Raw genomic sequence first — 9,270 nt, 5'->3', positions numbered from 1 at the left:
TCATTTCCAAACATGTGATCGGTAGCACCACTATCTATAATTATTTGATCAAATAAATTAAAATTTGTGGGATGAGATACAATACCATAGTGATTGGACTTCTGATTTTGGTTGATGAGGAACACAGAAAGCTGTAGGAGAAGCTGTTGCATACGATCTTGAGACGACCCGCTTGGAGTTGACCCGCCAGTGCCCTGACTGGAGCTCTCCATTCTTGCACAAAATGGAGAGGATATCTGAGCCGGCCATTTCCCATTTTTTTCTTCCTGCGTTATTTTCCTTTCTCCTTCCCGTTCGGTGCTCAAACCTCCATGATTTTCTTCACCACTTTCTCCCTTCTCCCCTTCCTTTTTCGCCACAATCCACCACTTCGGGGGGAGATGTGAGTGGAGAAACCAACAATTATTATGGGTGTGGCCCTCTATTCTGCAATTGGAGCACTTTTCGGTTTCAATTTTGGAGTTAGGATTTTGGTTTTGGCGCAGACCGAAGCTAGGGTTTGGAGCTTTTACGGCGATCGCCTGTGTTTCGTGTTCCTCGACACTGCCTTGTGAGCCACTCACAGTGCTCTGCCACGACTCCACCCTTCGGACCATGATATGAGAAGTCCGATTTGAGGTTGTTTTTCTTTTTTCCTTTAAAACGAGATTGAACTCGTTTAATTTGTTTGCTGATTTTGAATTCTGGTATTTTGATTGGATTTTGCTTCTGATTTGATTTATGGTATTTTCTGGTATTAACCTGATGAAACAAATCAGGTGTATATTCTCTCGGGTATTTACTGATACGAATCAGCAGATCGATATTTTCTGGGTATTTTTCTGGTGTTGAACTAATCAGAAGCAGTATAGGTATTTACTGGTATTTACTGATACGAATCAGCAGTATAGATATTGTTTATTGGATTGGGTTATAGATATCTAAACATAGATTTTTGCTGGATTTATGATTACCAGATTTGCTGGTAGGAATCGAAAGCTTAAAGCTTTATCGGCTTATTCGGTATTTTTATCGGGTTATCAACCATGCTCTGATACCATGTTGATTTTATGAATTCTGAGGAGATAATATATATTGAATATAAAGTTATGATTTATACAAGAGTTCCTACATCTATTTATACAACAAATTTATCTAAGTTACCGTTTGTACTATTTTGCTATTTATGTCAATACGGTACATGTTACCGTTTATTTTATTTCTATAAAAGTCTATTTCCTATTTTGCCTAATATTAACCCTTTGATCTATGATGAGCGTCTGAGATCAATTGTCTTAATATTCTTCTTTATTTTCAACATTATTACTAATTTCCACCAGAGCAGTGTGTAACTGAGAATCTCAAGTTGCCTTCTCAAATAATTGCTTCCTTAAGGTACACATAAGCTCATCACAAATGTCACTATTTCTAGCCAAATAGGACTCAGCCTCATATTTATCTTCGAAATGATCTCCATTTATCCAATAACTGCCGTCTCCATTTTCTTCTCTCATTATGATTCCATGTGCACTGGCCATTTTCAGTAGCTCAGGCTCACGGCGAATTCCAGTACCAAATCCAATCTCAAGCTCAGCTTTCTTCATAGCAGGGGATAACTTATTCTTTATCACTTGTACTGCTATGTTAATTCCAGTAACCTGTTAAATTTTGAGTAGAATATCATACATCAGCAAAAAAGTAAAATATTTTACATAACGTTTTGTTCTCTGGAGTGTCACTTTTGTGCATATGTTTTGTTCCTTTTTGCAAGAGCAAACATAGCACATTAAAATACAGTCAGTTCTTATTCAGGGACGGAACTAGAAAAATTTAGATAAAAGGGGCTAAAACATAAAATGCATAATATGTGCAATTACATAATATGTGGTCACTGGGATTTAAACCCAAGTCCCCACAACCACTAAATGAAATTCTAACCACTAGGCTACAAGCACACATGTAGAATAGGAGGCTGAAAAAACTTTAAGAAAAATGAAAATTCGATTAAATTTCAATATACATGATTAAAAATTTTGAAATCATGGGGGTGGCTAACCACCCCCTGGGCTATACCTAAATCTGCTCCTGTTCTTATTTAACTTGGAGAATAAGTACCTTATCATCAGTTTGTATTAAACCCCTTCTAGAGATTTTTCAATCGAACAGCCGCATAGAATTTTAGTGCATTTCCACCACAGGTTACCTCCTCTGCAGACAGGTATGATTTACCTCCTCTGCAACCACTGCCACATAATTTTAACCAGCAGGGCCTGGTTCATTGTCTGTAGATTTTTTACCCCTAGACCTCCAAGGCTCTTTCGGCGAATGACATTTTCCCGTGCTATAAGTGACATATATCTTGCTTGTTGATTCTTATGTCCATACCACAGAAACTTCCTTCTGATCTTATTAATTGCAGCTATAACCCACTTAGGTAGTTTGAATGTCTGCATCATGTAAACAGGCATTGCAGATAGTGTAGCATTAAGCAGAACCACTCTTCCTCCAATTGACAGCATCGATGCTTTTCAAGTAGAGAGCTTGTCAGATATCTTTTGTATCATTGGCTGGTAGTATATCTTTTGTAGTTTTTTGTTAGATAGAGGAATCCCCAGGTACTGAAATGGAAAGTTTTCCGCATTGCATCCCATTATTTGTGCTAGTTGCAATACCTCTTGTGTTTGCGCACATGTTGACAGAAATTCTGACTTGTGCAGGTTGACCCTTAGACCTGATAGTCCAGCAAAAAAATTTAATCCTATCTTGAGAAGCTGCAACTATTATTCAGTGGGTTTTAGCAAGAACAAAGTATCATCAGCAAATAGCAAGTATGGCTGTCATCCCTGAAATGGTGTTTGGATCAAACACAACAGAACCAGCTTCTCTGCCCATATTCCCAGGAAGTCTATGGCTATTATGAAAAGATATGGGGATAACGGAGCCCCTTGTTTGAGACCCCTTTAGAGTATTATTTTTTTCCTGCCACAGAATTAATTAGTAACCTTGAGGATCCACTCAGTACTACTCCTTGTTTCCACTTAATCCACTCATGTGAGAAACCAGTGGCACACATTATCTGTTCAAGAAATTCCCAAGATAATGTGTCAAAGGCCTTGAATATATCAGCCTCAAATAATTCCACCTTTTTTTGTTTGGTTGCCATTGTTACCAATTCCTGTACATAGAGAAATCCCTCATTGATATGCCTTCCTTGTAAAACCCCTGTTCTATTTGGCAATATTAGATCCTGTATCACACCTTTCAATCTATTTGCCAGTATCTTGGATAGGATCTTCTGCACCTGGCTGATCAAGCTGATGGGCCTGAAGTCATTTGTTGTAGATGAGGTTTTCTTCTTTGGTATGAGTACTATGTGTGAATCATTTAGGGGGAGCATGGATGGTGTGTTGCTTTTTAGCACATTCTGGTATGTTCTGAGCAGATCTGGCATAAGAATCTCTTGAAACTTCTTATAGAATTCATTTGTGTATCCATCATGCCCTGGTGCTTTGTTTTCTGGCAATCCATTTATTGTCTGCAATAGCTCCTCCTAGGTAAGCCTCTGTGTGAGATGGGAAAGCCTCTTTGCCTGACTGTCATATAACACAGTATAATCAAACTGCATCTCCTATCTGTGTTGTGTGCCTATGAGACCCACAAAATGGTTGAAGAAAGCATTTGCTTTATCTGCATGTTGAAGCAACTACACCTCCCCTTCCATTATGACATCAATATAGTTAGGGGTGTTCATTGGATCCGGTTTATTTGGTTTTTAACCGAATCAAAAAACTTTGGACTAATTGGTTCGGTTTTTCGGTTTAAATGGACCGGTTCGGTTCAATTTTTGATATAGTTTGGGTTTCTTTAATTGGTTAATTCGGTTTATAACTTTTCAAAACTGACTGAACCGAACTACTTAGTTTTCTTCAATTGGTTTGGTTTTCTTTAGTTGGTCCAGTTTATTTTCCTCTTTAGATCTGTATTGGTTCTCTCTCGATCTGCGGACTTCTCTTTTGCTTTTTTGAAAAATCAATTTGCGTGCTTCACCTAATCTCCGCTCTCTCTCTCTCTTTCTCTTTCTCTCCGCTGTATCTATCTCCCTTCGCTCCCTCTCTCACTTTCTGTCCATCTCTTTTATTATATTTTTCTCTCAATCTCGATCTGTTCTCCTTTTTTTTTCTGTTTTCTCAAATTCTCCAATACTTAAGTGTATTTTATTAAAATAAATTTCAAAGCCCAGCTAGAACTCATGAAACTCAGAATTTTGATTGGTTAATTTTGTATTTGGTTAATACTTGCTAAAGTTAGTGTTGACCTATTGTAAAGTTTTAGATGGTGATCTTGTAAAATTGATTCGGAGTTTTTTCCTCTTCACTGGTCTTAGAATTTTTTGGTTATTTCGGTTTAACCGAATAAACCGAAATTATTCCAGTTCTGTTTTTTTCGGTTTATTAATTTAATTCGGTTGGTTCGGTTATGGTTTTTAAAACTGAACAAAACTTTGGTTGGACTATTTTTGTTCGGTTTTAACCGAACTGAACCGATGAACACTCCTGAATATAGTTGCCCCTTTTCCTAGCTGATGCCATTTGGTGAAAAAACTTGGTGTTTTTATCCCCTGCTTCTATCCAGTTTTGCTTTGCTCTTTGCCTCCATTTTCTCTCCTGGTCCAAGACCAGCTCTGAATGCCTTTGTTTCATGCACTGCTGCAGCAATCTTTTCTTGTAAGTATTTTCAGTGGTACGTACGTACAATTAAAATCAATTGATATTTTCTTGTAAGTATATGTGCCCTCTTATTCATAGTGAATATGCTACATCCTACACATTAATGAACGTTTATTAACTAAAGTTGTGTAATTTTCAGTGGTACGTACAATTAAATATGTTGTCTCGGTTTGTAATCAAAGCGGGGTGAATGGAACTTTTAAAGTTTTTTCGTTTTTAAAATGGTTGTCTTGCTGGCAATAAACTTAATTAATAAATATAGCAGCGGAATCAGTAATTAAAATTAAATAAATAAAGAGATTATTTATATTTTACACTGGTTATGTCTTACTGACAATCAACTATAATAAATATAGCAGTGGAATGCATCACGGGAAATTTGTCTATATGTATATGGTTGTCTTTTTTTTGTGGACAGCAGGACATTATTTGATTAAAAAATACAGCTAGTGAGAAAGTAACATGCACCACTTGGAAATTTGTCTATATGGTGTATTACATTGTAGACATCAATCAATTATTAAGTTTGTTGTAAGACTTGGAAGTATCATATTTAATGAAACGGCCAATGGCCTTTTAAAAAACAAAAAACAAAAATCAATTATTGAGTTCTGATACATACCACCAAATATGCATTATTCTTTTTATTTAAATTTTCCTCGTCAATATCGGATATGCGTTCATATTAAAATATATATATATATATATATATATATATATATATCCCTACCTTATTAAGGAGCTTAATGTCTAGATCCTGCAAGGGTTCTGATTTACTGTTTTTTTTGTTGATTGAATCTGAGCCATCTAAATCTTTCTTTGATTAAATACATCCTTTATACGTGTAGAAGTTCAAAATTAGTTAAAATTGTACCCGTTACACGTATCGCTACATGTATTACCATAGGTATTTTGATTCTGCATTGTTGGATTTCAATCAAAAATCGTGCAAATTAATCTATGATGTGTAAATTTTTTCGCTGGAGCGCTGCGCCTCTCCCAGCAAATTATCTCTATGCCCCCCTCCCTCCCCGACCCCTTCTTCCAAAGAAAAAAAGAGAGAAAACCTAATCGCCTCAGATCTCTGCCACTCCGTCTCTCTCCCCGATCCCTTCCCCGCTCCCTACACAAACCCGTCTCCCGATCCAAACCCTAGACACCGCCCTCCCCTCCCTCTCCTCTCTGCCTCTCCCTTCGCACTTGTCCCCCTGCACAAGCCCGTCTACCGATCCAAACCCTAGACCCCGCCCTCCCCTGCCTCTCCTATCCGCCTCTCCCTGCGCTCTTGCCCACCCCTTCCCCCGATTCCAAGCAACGAGGCGGACGTTCGCCGAAGACATTTATGGTGCTAATTGTCCTGAGTGGATCATGAGCATGGAGGTACGTTTTTCGTACCTTGGATATGAAATTTAGTTCTTCGTATGAGTGTTATAGTTACAGTACCAAGGAATGGTACTACTGTTCCCAAGCACATTTGTCAGATTTTTTTTTTTTTTGGGTTTGTGGTTTGGGTTTTATGAGTGTATTTGTGTTAATTGAAAGTAGGGACTAAATAATGAAGAATCATACCAGTACAAATTGGCTTGGACAGAGTTTAGTTGATGCTGCTTTTTTCTATTATTGTAGGCTTGAAATGCTCATGGAATTTACTGTGTTCCTTTATACGATACTCTTGGTATATTACCTTACTTTTGTTTATTTTTCAAGTTTTTTATTTTCTGGATGTCTCTGTCACAACACCAAATTAATGATTAATTTTTAAATCGTGTTACCAGGTGCTGGTGCTATAGAGTTCATTTTACGCCATGCAGAAGTTGAAATTGCATTTGCAGAGGGAAAAAAAATCGGAGAGGTACCACTAATCCAAGGATGTCGTCTAATACTGACATATGAAATGTTTGACTAAATTATCGCTTTAAATTTTTCAGTTGCTCATGACATTACCACCTGTAACCGAGTTCCTTAAAAGTAAGTATTCATGCCAAATATCTTAGTTGTTGTAAAGTAATTTAGTGGAATTGGATCCTTTGGTGCCCAATAGTTTTAACATGTCTTGTTTTTTAAAGGTAGCAAGCAGTCACCTACTAATAAAATTTCCTTTAAAAAAAACAAAATATATTTACAACAGCAGTACATCATAAAATTAGGTAAACGTAAATGATCATTAAGTGGGATGAATGTTCGGGTGTAGTTGTTGCCAAACTAGCGATACATAAGAATGAGATACAAATATGTGATTAGTGATAAGTGTATTTTCTTTATGTTTCAGCTATTGTTAGCTTTGGCAAGGTCAAATCTGAAGAAAGAGAAGAGATAGAAAATCATGGCTTGCCAACATATGAACGGAGTGACTTTTTGTTATTGGTATGTTCCAAGTCATTATAATATGTTTCCTTGTCAGTAAATATTTATTTATTCTCATTTTTTATGGTACATAAAACCTGCCAGTGGGATCCCTTAAAATAGCAACTCCCAATTAAAACCCTCTCTTAGCCTTAGTTAAGATCAACAGTGCACTTAGCACTTGACCCAGTATAGTCTTGGTGCTATCGGTGTCAAAAGTGCAAACCTGCACCGTTGCTTGAAATAGAACCCTAACCCTAATCTTGTTTCCTGTTAGACTGCCGCTAACCCCAATTTGAGAAGAAGCCTTAAACTTGAGTTATTTTTTTGTCTAATCTTTGATTTTTTTATCTCTTTTTTTGTTTTCTTGAGGTGAGAAGAAATTGGGAAAGGTCATCATCCAGACAAGTGGAAGGAAGGTGCGAACAACACTACTACAGTGAGGGGTGATCGCAAGATTAATAACAATAAGCTACTCCCTAAGAAGAAAAGGTTTTATCCTTTTTCGAAAGTCTAATTACTTTTTATTTTTATTTTTATTGAATTTTATCTTATGCTAAGATGATAAATCAACTTAAATTAAATATAAATGGAAAATGTTGCAGAAATTTGGACAATTGGTTATGGTTTAATTTACGCGTTCTATTGATGCTGGAATCAAATGGACTGTCATCTTCTGTACAACAAATTCCTTAATTTCATGTTTGTCTTTGCTGTTGTTTTTTTAATTTAAACTGAAACAATGAATTTTTCTGGTACTTATTTGATCTTAAATGTTGAAAGGTTTACTATGCTCTACTTCTATATATTTTCCTTATAACTGACAAAATTTAACCTGGCCCAATTAATAAGCAATTTTAGTTGAATATCATTTAATTAGCTGTCAATTTGTCTGGAGGTATGATGAAATGCAATTTACTGATCAAATATGTGAGTGGAAGTTATTCAATTCTTTTTTAAAGAAAATTCATGAATAACTTCTTATTATCTTTTTTATTTTCTAATGCACCTGCAAACAAAAGTAACATCAGCAAGTCCTAATTAATAGTTTAAAAATCATATGTAAATTTTGTCTTGAAAGAGTAATATGACATGAAAGTTTACGTCGTCTTGAAAGAGTAATATAACATTAATTCTGTTAAAAGAAAATTTTGTTTTCACCAGTATTGATTCAGTAACTCTCTTTATATCGCAGAGATCAATTGGATGGAAATGAATTAAGTGTGAGATCCGGCATCAATTCTAGGGGAACTGCCAGGTCACGGCGGAGGTAGAGGTGTGACAGCTCCTCGATCAGGCCAAGGAGACCTCGCACTTCATCCAGCACATGACCATTCAAGCCAAGTGATCCCTTTCTGGATCCTTCGATGCTGCGGGACAAAGGGGAAGAGCTTGGTGTTGTCGAGGTTTACGACAAGCACGCCAGCTTGTGGGAGTCGGCCGAGCCGATACCAGAAGGATTCGATGGATCGACTTCTGCCACGTGGCTTTCAGCTGCAGCTTCTGATGAGAGGCTTTATTACCATTTCTCTCCTTCTTCTGTTCTTGGAAGTAATTATAGGGTTTACTTTTACTACTTAGTTTATTTAAGTTTTGATGTAATTAGTGTAGTTAATTGTGTTGATTATCTTCTCTCTTGTGTAATGTTAGTAGTTCTGATTATAGAATTATCTGATCTCAGTATAGAGTTATCCTCTCTCTTTTGTGTCGTGGGTCTATTTGTGTCTTTTATTTTTTCCATTCAACCCCAATAATTATTGCAGTTGTTAAAAATTTAAGTTGTCAACATGTCATTGAGAATTTTACAGTCACCTTCAAAATAATGAACTTATTAGTTCATTGCCTTTATCCTTGGTCCACCCCCCAAATCTAAAGGAGCTGTAAGTTATCTTTCGAATTAGTAACTTCGAACTCATGCATCTTCGATTACTTAATAAATAATTTGTAGTAAGTTGCAATTGGAGTGGACATGCATCTTCAATTACACAAGTTGGTATTGCAATTTTCTACAAAGTATAGAACTTACACCATTCATTTTGCATTTGTATTTCAGTTTACAATTGCAATGCTGGCTTGGTTGGCAGACCACAAATTCTATTTTTTGTTGAACAATGATTACTTAGATGCATTTTAATCTTAAAAATTTATTTATGATATAGTTAGTTAATTTCAAAATTTCGGGGCTAGGTTTAGAGGGGAAGCGGATTTCAGACACAGGAGC

At 36.3% G+C, this 9,270-nt stretch overlaps 1 long non-coding RNA gene across 3 annotated transcripts; it reads left to right on the top strand.

Annotated features, from left to right (window-relative positions):
- The first annotated feature begins 3,001 nt into the window (after positions 1-3,001).
- LOC144554524 (uncharacterized) lies at positions 3,002-8,716 on the top strand. Of its 3 annotated transcripts, XR_013511627.1 has the most exons (7): positions 3,002-6,086; positions 6,333-6,381; positions 6,482-6,558; positions 6,635-6,674; positions 6,976-7,070; positions 7,422-7,541; positions 7,655-8,223. It is a non-coding gene; the product is annotated as an uncharacterized LOC144554524 (long non-coding RNA). The 3 variants fall into 3 exon arrangements; XR_013511628.1 differs by lacking the exons at positions 6,635-6,674; positions 7,655-8,223 and adding an exon at positions 8,245-8,716 and having other exon boundaries at positions 3,004-6,086; XR_013511626.1 differs by lacking the exon at positions 6,635-6,674 and having other exon boundaries at positions 3,006-6,086; positions 7,655-8,222.
- Positions 8,717-9,270: the final 554 nt, after the last annotated feature.

This window comes from Carex rostrata, chromosome 5 (assembly GCF_964058835.1).
Source record: "Carex rostrata chromosome 5, lpCarRost1.2, whole genome shotgun sequence".
NCBI classification, from domain to species: domain Eukaryota; kingdom Viridiplantae; phylum Streptophyta; class Magnoliopsida; order Poales; family Cyperaceae; genus Carex; species Carex rostrata.
Note: the sequence above shows the minus strand (reverse complement) of the source record. Positions and strands in the feature narration are given on the sequence as shown.